Here is an 18,789-nt window from a genome sequence, read left to right as displayed (position 1 = left end):
AGAGAAGACTGCATGAGAGTAAATACAGAGGGTTCACTGCACGGTGCAAGCCACTCATAAGCATCAAGAATAAAAAGGCTAGACTGGACTTTGCTAAAAAAAAAACATCTAAAAAAGCCAGCACAGTTCTGGAAGAACATTCTTTGGACAGATGAAACCAAGATCAACCTCTACCAGAATGATGGAAAGAGAAAAAGTATGGCGAAGGCGTGGTACAGCTCATGATCCAAAGCATACCACATCATCTGTAAAACACGGCGGAGGCAGTGTGATGGCTTGGGCATGCATGGCAGCCAGTGGCACTGGGTCACTAGTGTTTATGGATGCTGTGACACAGGACAGAAGCAGCCGAATGAATTCTGATGTATTCAGAGCCATACTGTGTGCTCAGATCCAGCCAAATGCATCCAAACTGATTGGTCGTCGTTTCATACTACCGATGGACAATGACCCAAAAACAAAGCCAAAGCAACCCAGGAGTTTATTAAAGCAAAGTGGAGGAATATTCTTGAATGGCCAAGTCAGTCACCTGATCTCAATCCAATTGAGCATGCATTTCACTTGTTAAAAGACTAAACTTCAGACCGAAAGGCCCACAAACAAACAGCAACTGAAAACCACCGCAGTGAAGGCCTGGCAGAGCATCAAAAAGGAGGAAACACAGCGTCTGGTGATGTCCATGAGTTCAAGACTTCAGGCAGTCATTGCCAACAAAGGGTTTTCAACCAAGTACTAGAAATTAACACTTTATTTACAATTATTTAATCTGTCCAATTACTTTTGGTCCCTTTAAAACAGGGTGGCACATGTTAAGGAGCTGAAACTCCTAAACCCTTCATCTAATTTTAATGTGGATACCCTCAAATGAAAGCTGAAAGTCTGAACATCAACTGCATCTCAATTGTTTTGTTTAAAATTCATTGTGGTAATGTCTAGAACCAAAATTAGAAAAATGTTGTCTCTGTCCAAATATATATGGACCTAACTGTATATTCGCCTGTACTATTGATTTATGCAGTTTGATGAAAGTATAGTTGCCTTTTAAAGAAGCACTCCCATAAAAATGTTTATCCTTTTAATGTATTGCAGTAATATTATATAGCACAGTGTCCTTGAAATTGCTCGTTTTGCCCTTCCAGTTTATTCTTAGGAGCAGAGCACCTGGGTCAGGAGTTTTCAGGCTATGTGCGCACGTTCAGGAATTGCTTGCAGAAGTTTCTGCACTTCTTGGCAGCGAAAACGCTGAGGAAAATCAGCAGCGTTTTCATGCATTTTTGCCTGCGGATTTGCCATGCGTTTTTTTTCAATGCATTGTATAGGCAAAAACGCACACAGAATGGACATGCTGTGTTTTTTTCCGCACATGAAATCTGGTCAGGAAAATTCCTGATCATGTGCACAGATCTTAAAAAATGTCATAGGAAGTCATGGGATAAGGTATCTCTGAAGCCGGGAAGCGTACACCTGGCTTCAGTGACGCTATCAATATGAGCTGCGCGCATGCATGAGATTTGCATGAGCGGCGATGATGCAACTAACGCTACATCGACTAGTCAAAGCCCTCATTAGCATAGGAAACAGGGACAATATAACCGCTTTTTTTATGCCTTGTTTTCACTCAATAACGTTATTCAGGGCTGGTTAGGCAGGGAATTTGCTGACATGCTGCTGCCGTTGGAGGGCATGAGGAACCTGACAGATTCCTTTTTATTTCCTCCCAGCAGCAGGACTCAGTGTCGGTGCCACAGTGTCAGAACGCTATTAACCTGCAGATTAACGCCATTTTATATGACCGGTTCCTTTTAACCCCTTACTGACATATGATGTACTGGCATGTCATATGCTGGCTCCCTGACTCTGATGCAGGCTCTCACTCCGAGCCCGCATCTTTCCCAGCACATGGCGGCTGATTTCATCATCATGTGCCTCTAACTTTAACCTGGTAAACTCAGCTTTCAGTCTCTGACAGCGGCATTTAACATGCGCTGGCAGGGGGCACGTCATTCCACCCTCCCATCGGTGTGCCCGTGATGCGACTGCAGGGCGCCGAAGGGTTATTATAACAGCCAGGTGTCTGCTAACAATACGATCCTTCTGTGAAAGCCAGTCTGTGGTTTGCATTCATAAAAGATTGTTTTATTGTTTCAAGTCCACTAAAGGGACTATTAAATACAGTAAAAAGTACAAAAAAAAAAAAGGTAAAAAATATGGAGAGAAAAAAATCCCACAACAGTTTAATAACCTAATTTATTAAAAATAAAACAATTTAAAAAAATACACATTAGGTATCGCTGCACTCGTAAAAGTCAGATCAAAATAATAATAATCTTTATTTTTATATATTAAAAAAAATTAATCCAATTGGCAAACAGCGTAGTGAGAAAAAAAAATTGAAACGACAGAATGGTGTCAGTAAAAATAAGCCATCACACAGCACCATATTCCGAAAAATGAAAAAGTTACGGGTCTCGGAAAATGGCAACACAAGAAAGGGGTTTGTTTTTGTTCTTTTTACAAATTTCTTTTCACCACTTAAATTAAAAAAAAAAAAATAGGCATGTTTGGGATCTGCATACTTGTGCTGACCTGAAGAATTATATTGCCTGGTCAGTTTTACTGTCTAATGAGCACAATAAATAAAAAAAAAATTGTGAAATTGTACTTTTTTTTTGGCAATTTCAACATACTTGGAATTTTTTCCCACTTCCCAGTGCATCACATGATAAAATGAATGTTGTCATTCAAAAGTACAACTTGTCCCGCTAAAAAACAAGCTCTCATACGGATATATTGATGGAATAATAAGAAAATTTAACGGCACTTTGAAGAAGGGGAGGAAAAAACTAAAACGAAAAAACAGAAAATGGCCAGAGGTGAAGGTGTTAAGCCTCACTTGCACAAAGCAGGATGTATATACTGGCTGAAGTTCTCTTGACCTAAACTTGACAGACTCAGTCATACGAGGCTGTCACGTTTGCAACAGGAGACCCACAGCCAGTCAGTGCATCTATGTCTGTACTAGGCTCTTGTTTCACAGACATCTGAATGAGGCTTTAGTATATACCTCTTTGTTCCAGAGCCGCTTAATATTTCCTAGGAGTAAATCCTGCTGCCAGATTCCCTTTTAAGGGAGTCTGTAAGCTGAAATTGACAGTATAAACTAACACAGCCTTGTTGGCGATATAGCCCCTATAAAAATTGCACCTTTAATGATCTGAGGTGGTTTAAAGGGGTTTTCCAGGCTTGGGGTACAAGTCTAAACCAACAAAACTACCTATGCCAAGTAGTATGAATATAATGCTGGAAACACACTTAGGCTGTGTGCCCACGATGCGTTTTTTAAGCGTTTCCGCAGCGGCAAAAACGCTGCAGAAACGCTTAAAAAACGCATGGTAGAAGGCCTGCCATGTTCCCCAATGATAATCCACATGTGCTGTGCACATGCTGCGGAAACTTCCGCTGCGGATTATCATAGCGGAAAAAAACGCAGCACTACCAATTATTTTGCGGAAGTGCTGCGTTTTCGCCGCCATTGACTTGCATTAGACCGCATGGATTACGCATCACTGCATAAGTAGATGCGCATTCCATGCGTTCTAATGTGCGGATGGTACCCAGGTCTAGAGAAGAGGAGACTCTCCTCCGGACCTGGGTACCATAGAAAACTGTAAAAAAAAATAAATAAATAATAAAATAAAAAATAAATATATACTTACCTTCTGGCGGCCCACGGTGAACTCCTCCTTGCTTGGCAGCAGTTCGCGATGGAATGAAGGACATGCGCTGACGTCAGAGTCATGTGACGGGTCACGCAACGCTGACGTCGGTAGGTCCTTCACTCTACCGCTGCCGGCAGCCGGGACGGAGGAAATCAAGACTCTGGGGGCCATCGGAGGGTAAGTATACATTTATTTTTTGACATTCTCTCGGGTCACAGTATATAAATCCATGCCGCTTGCATGAATTTATATAGTGAGACCAAGTTGACAAGCACTTTCCAAGTGATGCTAAAATTGCTTGGAAAGCGCTTGTAAACCCGCATGCGGAAATGCAAGTGAAGAAAGCTTCACTTCCGCATGTCCCTGGCAGGAAAACGCATGTACAATCCGCATTTTTCTGCCAGGGAGATGCAGAAACGCTCAGGAAAAAAAAATTTTCCTGAGCGTTTCTGCATCTCCCTGGCAGAAAAAAAAGCATGCGGATTGTACATGCGTTTTCCTGCCAGGGACATGCGGAAATGGAGCAGTTACCCACTGACATTTCCGCATGTGGATTGACAAGCGCTTTCCAAGTGATTAGCATCACTTGGAAAGTGCTTGTGTGACAACTAGGTCACACTATATAAATCCATGCAAACCGCATGGATTTATATAGTGTGACCCGAGAGAGTGGTAAAAATAAAAAAATAAATGTATACTTACCCTCCGATGGCCCCCGGTGTCCCGCTCATTCCGGTCTCCCTTGCCGGCAACAGTGAATTGAAAAGACCTGCCGACGTCAGGGTCGCGTGACCCGTCACATGACTCTGACGTCAGCGCAGGTCCTTCAATTCACTGCAAAGTGCCGGGAAGCAAGTAGGAGCGGTGCGCGGGCCGACAGAAGTTAAGTATACATTTATTTTTTATTTTATTCTTTTTTTACAGATTTTTTTAATGGTACCTGGGTGTGGAGGAGACTCTCCTCTCATCTACACCCGGGTACCATCCGTACATTAGAAAGCTTGGATTACGCATCTACTTATACAGTGATGCGTAATCCATGCGGTCTAATGCAAGTCAATGGCGGCGAAGACGCAGCACTTCCGCAAAATAATTGGTAGTGCTGCGTTTTTTTCCGCAATGATAATCCGCAGCGGAAATTTCCGCAGCATGTGCACAGCACATGCAGATTATCATTGGGTAACATTGCTGCCCTTCTACTATGCGTTTTTAATGCGTTTCCGCAGCTGCAAAAACGCATTAAAAACGCATCGTGGGCACACAGCCTTACAAATAGATATGACGCAAACAAAAAAAAAAAATTGGTGGTATAGAAAATCTGATATAGAATATAACTATTTGTTTAAAGATATAAATAACAAAAATCCTGCGCATGACTGGAAGTTCATTAGAGCCGCACGCCCCCAGAGGAGACTCTGAAGAAATGTTCAGTTGAACTTCAAGCAGAGACGTCACATACTGCGCTCCAAAAGCAACAAATGTGAATATCTATGCAATGGAGCGACAACTGGAAAATGCATCAGAATCCGGGGAGCTCAGGGATTATTTTCTTACTTTTCTGTCGATGGAGCCTTATGATGGTTTGTTTTTGTTATTTAACCCCTTCCATTCTTTCTGACATGACAAGTCTTGCTGTCTCTTGTGTGCATGTTTAACACCTTCATGCTCTATAACGTGTATATCAATTATGGAGAAGCCATTGGAGCTCATTCTGCTCCACGCAGCAGAAGCAGACCTCTGATTGCTGCTGATAAATGTATCTGTCAGAGATTCAAGGGGTTAAGTAACATTGTCACAGGGCGTGCCATTTCATACAGACACAGGCACCAGTGATGCAGTCGCGGGGTGCCAGTGGGTTGCCATGGTAGCCAGGGCCGCATAGCTACCATGCTAGTACTTCTGTAAATCCCAGACTGGCTTTCACAGGTGACTGATGTTTTAGCTATATACTGTAATATTTACATGTGTACATTTTTTACATTATTTACATCTACTGTATTGCAAAACATACATCAAGCGATTAGACTAAGCGTAAACCAAAACAACAAGAAAAAAAACAAGTTTGGTGTTGTAATCGTGCTGACCGGGAGAATTGTATTGCCTGGTCATTTTTACGGGAGAACGAATGCTGTAAGAATAAAACCCTATAAGCAATGTTTGGGTGAGGGGGGGCTGTTTGTTTTTCTAGTTTTCTCCAGTACATTATATGGTTGAATGATAATGAAAATGAATGATGCCATTCAAAACTACAACTCATCTAGCAAAAATCAGACCCTCACATAGCTATGTCAACAAAAAAATTAAAAAAAGTTATTTTTATAAGTTAAATAAGGGAAGAAGAAAACGAAATCGCAAAAACAAAAGTTGGCCACGGCATGAAGGGGGTTAAACATGTGAACAGAACCTTAGATGTATAAGGCTACGTACCCAGGATCAGGAAGAGCAGCACCTGTGCTGAGTCCAAAATGCTGCTTTCTACATTACAAGCACAGTGGATGGGATTTATAGAAGTTGTGCTTCTATTTAATGCTGCATCAACTCACCCAAGGTGTGGGTTTACGAACCGTAGCAAGTTCATTTCTGTAGCGGAGACGCTAGGCACCGCTACAGAAATTTCTGAATGTCATTAGATGCCATAAATCCGCATGGTTCACTGAGCGTGATTAGAAAGAAGTGTTTTGAACACAGTGAAAATATGCTGCTATTCCTGATCGTGGGCACATAGCCTAACACAGCTGGCACCTGCCCTGTGTGACCCTAATGCTGAGCCTGCTGTCAGTCAGTGCCAGGGCAGTGGGTACAGCCAAGGTTCTCTAAACACAGAGCAGTGACTGAAGCCTCGCCAGTGCCACCCCCATGACTAGAAGCAGAACGCTGCCGGGAGTAATAAAGTTAATTTTCTTTAGGCAGCAGGGCTCTCAGTGCCAGTACCTATTATCCTGCTGATTAACCCCATATCTGCAGACTAATAGAGATATTTTACATGACTGGCTCCCTTTAACTCCTTCAGGACCGAGCCACTTTGTAGGTTAATGACCAGGCCAATTGGTTTTTTTAATTCTGACCAGTGTCACTTTATGAGGTAATAACTCTGAAACACTTCAAAAGGATCCCACTGTTTCTGAGACTGTTTTTTCCAGACATATTGTACTTTAGGATAGTGGTAATATTTCTTCAATACGACTTGTGTTTATTTGTGAAAAAAAAATCTGAAAATTTTGAAAAAAAAAAAAAAAATTAAAAATTTCAGTTTTTACACTTTTAAAGAGGTTGTCCACTACTATAGAACATGCCCCACATTGATGTAAACAGTGGAAATAAGATTTTTAACAAATACCTTGCACTGTCAATCTTTCCTGTGAGCGGCACTATCGCTGACCGCTCACAGGCATCACGTGACCCCGGCTGCAGCCGGCTCCGACATCCGCTGATGTCACTTCAAGTTCCGGCTGCAGCCAGCCGTGACACAGTGACGCGCACCCCCGATTGATGGGCTGTGGGCGAGGTTACCCCGCGCGTCACAGCCCAGCATCCACCACGCGCTTTCCCAATGAATGCAGGAGAGGGAAAGAGAGCAGTGGATGCTGGGCTGTGAGGCGCGGAGAAACCCGCCTACAGCCCATCAATCAGCGGGGAGCGAGTCACTCTGTCACACCCGGAATTTGACGTGACATCAGCGGTTCTCGGAGCCGGCTGCAGCCGGGGTCACATGATGCCTAGTGAGCGATAGCGCCGCTCACAGGCAAGATTGACAGTGCAAGGTATTTGCTAAAAATCTTATTTCCACCATTTACATCGATGGGGGGCATGTTCTATAGTAGTGGACAACCTCTTTAATTCTTATGCCCTTAAACCAGAGATAGTTATGTCACACACACAATAGTTAACATTTCCCACATGTCTACTTTACATCAGCACAATTTTTGAAACATGATTTCTTTGATAGGAAGTTAAGGGTTAAAATTTTTCCAACAAAATTTACTTTAAAGGGGTCTATATGACAGAAAATACCCAAAAGTGACACCATTCTAAAAACTGCATCCCTCATAGTACTCAAAATCACATTCAAGGAGTACCTTCAGGTGCTTCACAGGAACTGAAGCAACGTGGAAGGAAAAAATTAACATTTAACTTTTTTTCATAAAACTTTACCTAGGACCAAATTGTTTTTTTTATTTTCACAAGGGTATCAGGAGGAAATGAACCCCAATATTCGTTCTACAGCTTCACCTCAGTACGCCGATACCCCATATGTTCGGGAAAACCAGTGTTTGGGCGCATGGCAGAGCTTGGAAGGGAAGGAGCGCCATTTGACTTAATGAATGCAAAATTGGCAGGAATTGAGTGCGGACGCCGTGTTGCGTTTGAAGAGCCCCTGATGTGCCTAAACAGTGGAAACCCCCCACAAGTGAGCCCATTTTGGAAACTAGACCACTCAAGGAACGTATATAGATATGTGGTGAGCACCTGGAACCTCCCAAGTGCTTCACAGAAGTTTATAACGTAGAGCCAATAAAATAAAAAAATTTCCACCAAAAAAATTTTAGCCACAATTTTTTTTTATTTTCACAAGGGTAACAGATGAAAATGGACCCCAAAAGTTGTTGTACAATTTCCCCTGAATGTGCCAATACCCCATGTGTGGGAGAAAACTACTTTTGATGCACAGTGCAAAGCTCAGAAGGGAAAAAGCTCCATGTAAGAGTTCAGATTTTGCAGGAATGGTTTGAGGGTGCCATGTCACATTGGCAGAGCCACTGAGGTTTCAGAACAGCAGAACCCCGCCTAAGTGATGTAATTTTACAAACTACACCTCTCAATGAATTCATCTAGGGTGCAGTGATTATACTGACACAAATGGTGGGTTACAGAATTTTATACCAATGGGCAGTGAAGAAAAAATAAATACATTTTAACCATAAAAAAAATGTTTTGGCCACAGATTTTACATTTTCACAAGGGGAAATGGGTAAAAATGGCACCAAAATTTGTCCCACAATTTCTGGTGAATGTAGAAATACCCCATATGTAGCTGTACAGTACTGCTTAGCCACACAGTGAGACTCCGGAGGGACAGAGCGCTATTTGCCTCCTGGAGCGCAAATTTTCCTAGAATAGTTTGCGAACTCCATTTACAGATCCCCCTACGTGCTAGAAGAGCCGAATTCCCCCTCAAGTGACCCCATTTTGGAAATTATACCCCGGCCAAAACATGTGGACGCCAAATGGGGTTTAGGCACACTGGGGCTCAGGAGGGAGGGGGGCATTTGGAAGCGCAGAATTCACTGAATTTCTTTTGGGGGACAAGGGCCATTTATCTTTTCCAGAGCCTTTGTGCTACCAGTAACGTGGAAGCCCCCTATATTTCCGATAACAGAGGATGGACCTGAGTTGGGACCTTTTTTTGTGGATTGAGTTGAAGATTTTTATTGGGAACATTTTACATAACATTTTATATCACATTCATCCGGCGCTCTACGCTGAGCACTTACATCAGGGTTTCCTTCTAAATCTCTGCGTCACGAGATTCAGATGAAACCCCATTGACTATAATGAGGCAGCAGAGTTACTCTAGACTCCGTAGCGCCTCTGTTCAGCAGTGTCTTTCTTTTCAGAAGTGCACAAAACTGCGGCCAACGGTGCTTTTATGCACACTGCTGGATCACAGGCCATACAACGTCCACAGTGTCTCCATAGGTCTCAAAGGGAATCTTCCGTCGGAGGTTCTGTCTGAATCACGTAGAGCACAGGATAAATGTGAGCCAAGCAATACTGCGATCTTTAAGAGGCAGAATGAGCAAGTCAACAGCAGGTGAAGAATTGGTTTTATTTATTTTTTACTCCATTCCTTGTGCGGTATAAGTGATTAGGCGACTTTATTCTTCGGGTTGGTGTAATTACAGCGATACCATATTTATATCGGGTTTTTATGTTTTTTCGGGACGAGCTGACGTTTTTATTGGTACGATTTTCGGGCACATGACAGTTTTTGATCACTTTCTATTCCGATTTTTGTGGAGGCAGAATGAACAAAAACCAGCAATTCAGGAATTGTTTTTTTTTTTTTATGCCGTTCCACATGTGGTATAAGTGAGAAGACAACTTTATTCTTCGGGTCAGTACGATTACAGCGATACCACATTTATATTTTTTTTATGTTTTGACGCTTTTACACAAAAAACGTTTTGTTTTGTTTTTTTTAGAAAAAAAATATTTTTGCATCGTTTTATTCTGAGCACTATAACTTTTATATTTTTCGGCTGATGGAGCTGTATGGTGGCTTGTTTTTTTGCGGTACTAGATGGAGTTTTCAGCAATACCACTTATAGATATTCGTCTTTTTGATCGCGTTTTATTCCACATTTTCCCAACGGTATGATGATAAACCATACTTTGCTACTTTTTTGGGGGTTTTTTTTTTACAGAGTTCATTGAAGGCGTTAACTAGTGTGAGACTTTTATAGACTGGGTTGTTCCAGACTTGGCGATACCAAATGTGTGTACTTTAACTGTTTATTTTTTTTTTTTTTTACATAAAAATGTGTATTATTAGTGTAATTTTTTTTATTATTTTTAAATATTTTGACAATTTTTTTTTTTTTTTTACACTTTTTTAACTTTGTCTCTCTATGGGACTTAAACAGCTATAATGAATTGCAATGCACTAGCATATTGCAGTGCATTATATCTGTACAGAATACTTCTGAGACCATGCTGGAAGCATGGTCTCAAAAGCTTTCCCTAGCTGGAGGACCACGGGTCGCTATGGCAACAATCGGGCCCCCTACGAAGACGACGCGGGTGCGCCGATCTCAAGGCAGAGGGAGTTCCCGTCCCTCTGCCTGCCTCATGAATGTGGCGATCGCAGCATTTAGGGGGTTAACAGCCAGGGGCAGTGCTGACACCGTTCCTGGTTGCTAATACTCCTGCATACTACTGGCAGCACGGAGCTCTTGCTCTGATCTGGCAAAAGATGCTGATATTTCAGCATCTCCTGCGCGGTCATGCAGTGATCGGTCAATCAGATTGACTGACCGATCACAGTGATCTGGGTGATGGGACCAACTGCACCTCTTCCCCTGTCGCTCAGTTGTTAACAATGAACTGTCACGGTGTGCTTGCGGGTCAGGAAGAAATCCCCACCTACTTAGTGAATTTCAATATTCCCCCTCCCCTGCACGGCTGAGACAAGGCAGAACCGACAAGGCTGTGCTGACACCAGGACCTGTGACCACAGGCTGTACGACTCCCCATAGTCACTGACCTGCATCATTACGGCTATGGAGGTCTCTGGAGACGTTATTGGGGCCCCTCCGCCCGCACAGTCCGGAGCGGTAGCTTCCTCTCACTCCGGTATCAGAATCCTCTCAGGCTCCGTCCTCAGCAGCTGCTTCCAGAGCGCGGCAAACTCAGACACCGCGTCACAGCCGCGCAGGGTCATACCAACTGTGGCCGGAAAAGAGGGGGATCACATTTCAGTGTTTGACTCGCATCTGCCTTGTTCAGCTATCAGTTTTACACAACATGTGTTAGAAATGAGACGTCGGAACATTCTTCCTTGGAGTTTTAGTTAAGAGTTATTCTAATACAACCTCGCCCCCTCCCCTCTCTACATGGTATAGATAAGTCGGCCGGCTGGAGAACTAGGAACAGTCCGCGCGCAGTTGGCGGGAAATTCGTCTGTGTGAAGTGCTCACTGTATAACTGATATGTGATGACGACAACCACTACGGTATTAGAGGGACGAGCAGTGCCGTGTATCACAGTGAGGCGACACACTCCCAGGGTCACTACTTACCACAGGGCTGACACACTCCCAGGGTCACTGCTTACCACAGGGCTGACACACTCCCAGGGTCACTGCTTACCACAGGGCTGACACACTCCCAGGGTCACTGCTTACCACAGGGGACACACTCCCAGGGTCACTACTTACCACAGGTGATACACTCCCAGGGCCACTACTTACCACAGGGCTGACACTCCCAGGGCCACTACTTACCACAGGGCTGACACACTCCCAGGGTCACTGCTTACCACAGGGCTGACACTCCCAGGGCCACTACTTACCACAGGGCTGACACACTCCCAGGGTCACTACTTACCACAGGGTTGACACACTCCCAGGGTCACTACCTGCCACAGGGCTGACACACTCCCAAGGTCACTACTTACCACAGGGCTGACACACTCCCAGGGTCACTGCTTACCACAGGGGACACACTCCCAGGGTCACTACTTACCACAGGTGATACACTCCCAGGGCCACTACTTACCACAGGGCTGACACACTCCCAGGGTCACTACTTACCACAAGGCTGACACACACCCAGGGTCACTACTTACCACAGGGTTGACACACTCCCAGGGTCACTACCTGCCACAGGGCTGACACACTCCCAAGGTCACTACTTACCACAGGGCTGATACACACCCAAAGTCACTACTTACCACAGATGACACACTCCCAGGGTCACTACCTACCACAGGTGACACACTCCCAGGGTCACTACTTACCACAGGGCTGACACACTTCCAGGGTCACTACTTACCACAAGGCTGACACACACCCAAGGTCACTACTTTCCACAGGGCTGACACACTCCCAGGGTCACTACTTACCACAGGGCTGACACACTCCCAAGGTCACTACTTATCACAGGGCTGACACACACCCAAGGTCACTACTTATCACAGGGCTGACACACACCCAAGGTCACTACTTACCACAGGGCTGACACACTCCCAGGGTCACTACCTACCACAGGGCTGACACACTCCCAGGGTCACTACCTACCACAGGGCTGACACACTCCCAAGGTCACTACTTACCACAGGGCTGACACACTCCCAGGGTCACTACCTACCACAGAGCTGACACACTCCCAAGGTCACTACTTACCACAGGGCTGACACACTCCCAGGGTGACTACTAACCACAGGGCTGACACACTCCCAGGGTCACTACTTACCACAGGGCTGACACACTCCCAGGGTGACTACTAACCACAGGGCTGACACACTCCCAGGGTCGCTACTTACGACAGGGCTGACACACTCCCAGGGTCACTACTTACGACAGGGCTGACACACTCCCAGGGTCACTACTTACCACAGGGCTGACACACTCCCAGGGTCACTACTTACCACAGGGCTGACACACTCCCAGGGTCACTACTTACCACAGGGCTGACACACTCCCAGGGTCACTACTTACCACAGGGCTGACACACTCCCAGGGTCACTACTTACCACAGGGCTGACACACTCCCAGGGTCACTACTTACCACAGGGCTGACACACTCCCAGGGTCACTACCTACCACAGGGCTGACACACTCCCAAGGTCACTACTTACCACAGGGCTGACACACTCCCAAGGTCACTACTTACCACAGGGCTGACACACTCCCAAGGTCACTACTTACCACAGATGACACACTCCCAGGGTCACTGCCTACCACAGGTGACACACTCCCAGGGTCACTACCTACAACAGGGCTGACACACTCCCAAGGTCACTACTTACCACGGGGCTGACACACTCCCAGGGTCACTACCTACCACAGGTGACACACTTCCAAGGTCACTACTTACCACAGGGCTGACACACTCCCAGGGTCACTACCTACCACAGGGCTGACACACTCCCAAGGTCACTACTTACCACAGGGCTGACACACTCCCAGGGTAACTACTTACCACAGGGCTGACACACTCCCAGGGTCACTACTTACCACAGGGCTGACACACTCTCAGGGTCACAACTTATCACAGGGCTGACACACTCCCAGGGTCACTACTTACCACAGGTGACACACTCTCAGGGTCACTACTTACCACAGGGCTGACACACTCCCAGGGTCACTACTTACCACAGGGCTGACACACTCCCCACAGGGCTGACACACTCCCATAGCCACTACTTACCACAGGGCTGACACACTCCCAGGGCCACTACTTACCACAGGGCTGACACACTCCCAGGGTCACTACTTACCACAGGGCTGACACACTCCCAGGGTCACTACTTACCAGAGGGCTAACACACTCCCAGGGTCACTACTTACCACAGGTGACACACTCTCAGGGTCACTACTTACCACAGGGCTGACACACTCCCAGGGTCACTACTTACCACAGGGCTGACACACTCCCCACAGGGCTGACACACTCCCAGGGCCACTACTTACCACAGGGCTGACACACTCCCAGGGCCACTACTTACCACAGGGCTGACACACTCCCAGGGTCACTACTTACCACAGGGCTGACACACTCCCAAGGTCACTACTTACCACAGGGCTGACACACTCCCAAGGTCACTACTTACCACAGGTGACACACTCATAGTGTCACTACTTACCACAGGGCTGACACACTCCCAAGGTCACTACTTACCACAGGGCTGACACTCCCAGGGTCACTACTTACCACAGGGCTGACACACTCCCAAGGTCACTACTTACCACAGGGCTGACACACTCCCAGGGTCGCTACTTACCACAGGGCTGACACACTCCCAGGGTCACTACTTACCACAGGGCTGACACACTCCCAAGGTCACTGCTTACCACAGATGACACACTTTCAGGGTCACTGCCTACCACAGGTGACACACTCCCAAGGTCACTACTTACCACAGGGCTGACACACTCCCAGGGTCACTACCTACCACAGAGCTGACACACTCCCAAGGTCACTGCCTACCACAGGTGACACACTCCCAGGGTCACTACCTACAACAGGGCTGACACACTCCCAAGGTCACTACTTACCACAGGGCTGACACTCCCAGGGTCACTACTTACCACAGGGCTGACACACTACCAAGGTCACTACTTACCACAGGGCTGACACACACCCAAGGTCACTACTTACCACAGGGCTGACACACTCCCAAGGTCACTGCTTACCACAGATGACACACTTTCAGGGTCACTGCCTACCACAGGTGACACACTCCCAAGGTCACTACTTACCACAGGGCTCACACACTCCCAGGGTCACTACCTACCACAGAGCTGACACACTCCCAAGGTCACTGCCTACCACAGGTGACACACTCCCAGGGTCACTACCTACAACAGGGCTGACACACTCCCAAGGTCACTACTTACCACGGGGCTGACACACTCCCAGGGTCACTACCTACCACAGGTGACACACTTCCAAGGTCACTACTTACCACAGGGCTGACACACTCCCAGGGTCACTACCTACCACAGGGCTGACACACTCCCAAGGTCACTACTTACCACAGGTGACACACTCCCAGGGTCACTACCTACCACAGGGCTGACACACTCCCAAGGTCACTACTTACCACAGGGCGACACACTCCTAGGGTCACTACCTACCACAGGTCTGACACACTCCCAGGGCCACTAATTACCACAGGTCTGACACACTCCCAGGGTCACTACTTACCACAAGGGCTGACACACTCCCTGGGTCACTACTTACCACAGGGCTGACACACTCCCAGGGTCACTACTTACCACAGGGCTGACACACTCCCAGGGTCACTACTTAACACAGGGCTGACACACTCCCAGGGTCACTACTTACCACAGGGCTGACACACTCCCAGGGTCACTACTTACCACAGGGCTGACACACTCCCAGGGTCACTACTTGCCACAGGGCTGACACACTCCCAGGGTCACTACTTACCACAGGGCTGACACACTCCCAGGGTCACTACCTACCACAGGGCTGACACACTCCCAGGGTCACTACCTACCACAGGGCTGACACACTCCCAAGGTCACTACCTACCACAGGGCTGACACACTCCCAAGGTCACTACTTACCACAGGGCTGACACACTCCCAAGGTCACTACTTACCACAGGGCTGACACACTCCCAAGGTCACTACTTACCACAGGGCTGACACACTCCCAAGGTCACTGCTTACCACAGATGACACACTCCCAGGGTCACTGCCTAACACAGGTGACACACTCCCAAGGTCACTACTTACCACAGGGCTGACACACTCCCAGGGTCACTACCTACCACAGGGCTGACACACTCCCAAGGTCACTACTTACCACAGGGCTGACACACTCCCAGGGTGGCTACTTACCACAGGGCTGACACACTCCCAGGGTCGCTACTTACCACAGGGCTGACACACTCCCAGGGTCGCTACTTACCACAGAGCTGACACACTCCCAAGGTCACTACTTACCACAGGGCTGACACTCCCAGGGTCACTACTTACCACAGGGCTGACACACTCCCAGGGTTACTACTTACCACAGGTGACACACTCCCAGGGTCACTACTTACTACAGGGGACACACTCCCAGGGTCACTACTTACCACAGGTGACACACTCCCAGGGCCACTACTTACCACAGGGCTGACACACTCCCAGGGAAACTACTTACCACAGGGCTGACACACTCCCAGGGTCACTACTTACCACAGGGCTGACACACTCTCAGGGTCACAACTTATCACAGGGCTGACACACTCTCAGGGTCACAACTTATCACAGGGCTGACACACTCCCAGGGTCACTATTTACCACAGGGCTGACACACTCACAGGGTCACTACTTACCACAGGGCTGACACACTCCCAGGGTCACTACTTATCACAGGGCTGACACACTCCCAGGGTCACTACTTACCACAGGTGACACACTCTCAGGGTCACTACTTACCACAGGTGACACACTCCCAGGACCACTACTTACCACAGGGCTGACACACTCCCAGGGTCACTACTTACCACAGGGCTGACACACTCCCCACAGGGGACACACTCCCAGGGCCACTACTTACCACAGGGCTGACACACTCCCAGGGCCACTACTTACCACAGGGCTGACACACTCCCAGGGTCACTACTTACCACAGGGCTGAGAAACTCCCAGGGTCACTACTTACCACAGGGCTGAAACACTCCCAGGGTCACTACCTACCACAGGGCTGACACACTCCCAAGGTCACTACTTACCACAGGGCTGACACACTCCCAAGGTCACTACTTACCACAGGGCTGACACACTCCCAAGGTCACTACTTACCACAGGGCTGACACACTCCCAAGGTCACTACTTACCACAGATGACACACTCCCAGGGTCACTGCCTACCACAGGTGACACACTCCCAGGGTCACTACCTACAACAGGGCTGACACACTCCCAAGGTCACTACTTACCACGGGGCTGACACACTCCCAGGGTCACTACCTACCACAGGTGACACACTTCCAAGGTCACGACTTACCACAGGGCTGACACACTCCCAGGGTCACTACCTACCACAGGGCTGACACACTCCCAAGGTTTCAACTTACCACAGGTGACACACTCTCAGGGTCACTACCTACCACAGGGCTGACACACTCCCAAGGTCACTACTTACCACAGGGCGACACACTCCTAGGGTCACTACCTACCACAGGGCTGACACACTCCCAGGGCCACTAATTACCACAGGGCTGACACACTCCCAGGGTCACTACTTACCACAGGGCTGACACACTCCCTGGGTCACTACTTACCACAGGGCTGACACACTCCCTGGGTCACTACTTACCACAGGGCTGACACACTCCCAGGGTCACTACTTACCACAGGGCTGACACACTCCCAGGGTCACTACTTACCACAGGGCTGACACACTCCCAGGGTCACTACTTACCACAGGGCTGACACACTCCCAGGGTCATTACTTACCACAGGGCTGACACACTCCCAGGGTCACTACTTACCACAGGGCTGACACACTCCCAGGGTCACTACTTACCACAGGGCTGACACACTCCCAGGGTCACTACCTACCACAGGGCTGACACACTCCCAAGGTCACTGCTTACCACAGATGACACACTCTCAGGGTCACTGCCTACCACAGGTGACACACTCCCAAGGTCACTACTTACCACAGGGCTGACTCACTCCCAGGGTCACTACCTACCACAGAGCTGACACACTCCCAAGGTCACTACTTACCACAGATGACACACTCCCAGGGTCACTGCCTACCACAGGTGACACACTCCCAGGGTCACTACCTACAACAGGGCTGACACACTCCCAAGGTCACTACTTACCACAGGGCTGACACACTCCCAGGGTCACTACCTACCACAGGTGACACACTTCCAAGGTCACTACTTACCACAGGGCTGACACACTCCCAGGGTCACTACCTACCACAGGGCTGACACACTCCCAAGGTCACTACTTACCACAGGTGACACACTCCCAGGGTCACTACCTACCACAGGGCTGACACACTCCCAAGGTCACTACTTACCACAGGGCGACACACTCCTAGGGTCAATACCTACCACAGGTCTGACACACTCCCAGGGCCACTAATTACCACAGGTCTGACACACTCCCTGGGTCACTACTTACCACAGGGCTGACACACTCCCTGGGTCACTACTTACCACAGGGCTGACACACTCCCAGGGTCACTACTTACCACAGGGCTGACACACTCCCAGGGTCACTACTTACCACAGGGCTGACACACTCCCAGGGTCACTACTTACCACAGGGCTGACACACTCCCAGGGTCACTACTTACCACAGGGCTGACACACTCCCAGGGTCACTACTTACCACAGGGCTGACACACTCCCAGGGTCACTACTTACCACAGGGCTGACACACTCCCAGGGTCACTACTTACCACAGGGCTGACACACTCCCAGGGTCACTACTTGCCACAGGGCTGACACACTCCCAGGGTCACTACTTGCCACAGGGCTGACACACTCCCAGGGTCACTACTTGCCACAGGGCTGACACACTCCCAGGGTCACTACTTACCACAGGGCTGACACACTCCCAGGGTCACTACCTACCACAGGGCTGACACACTCCCAAGGTCACTACCTACAACAGGGCTGACACACTCCCAAGGTCACTACTTACCACAGGGCTGACACACTCCCAAGGTCACTACTTACCACAAGGCTGACACACTCCCAAGGTCACTACTTACCACAGGGCTGACACACTCCCAGGGTCACTGCTTACCACAGATGACACACTCCCAGGGTCACTGCCTAACACAGGTGACACACTCCCAAGG

At 48.1% G+C, this 18,789-nt stretch overlaps 1 protein-coding gene across 6 annotated transcripts in view; it reads right to left on the bottom strand.

Annotated features, from left to right (window-relative positions):
* The window catches only part of TIMELESS (timeless circadian regulator), a 161,745-nt gene extending 150,598 nt beyond the window's left edge, over nucleotides 1–11,147 (bottom strand). For 3 of the 6 annotated variants that reach the window (XR_012273028.1, XR_012273034.1, XM_073663685.1), the window contains exon 1: nucleotides 10,984–11,146. The gene's annotated coding sequence lies outside the window, so the exon portion shown is untranslated. Of the gene's footprint in view, nucleotides 1–10,983 lie in introns of all 6 variants that reach the window. The other 3 variants (XM_073663680.1, XM_073663683.1, XM_073663684.1) reach the window with 1 other exon arrangement.
* Nucleotides 11,148–18,789: the final 7,642 nt, after the last annotated feature.

The sequence above is a fragment of the Phyllobates terribilis genome, unplaced genomic scaffold (assembly GCF_046119375.1).
Source record: "Phyllobates terribilis strain yellow unplaced genomic scaffold, ASM4611937v1 Scaffold_2__4_contigs__length_985480577, whole genome shotgun sequence".
In the NCBI taxonomy this organism is placed as follows: domain Eukaryota; kingdom Metazoa; phylum Chordata; class Amphibia; order Anura; family Dendrobatidae; genus Phyllobates; species Phyllobates terribilis.
This window is presented reverse-complemented; position numbering and strand designations above follow the sequence as displayed.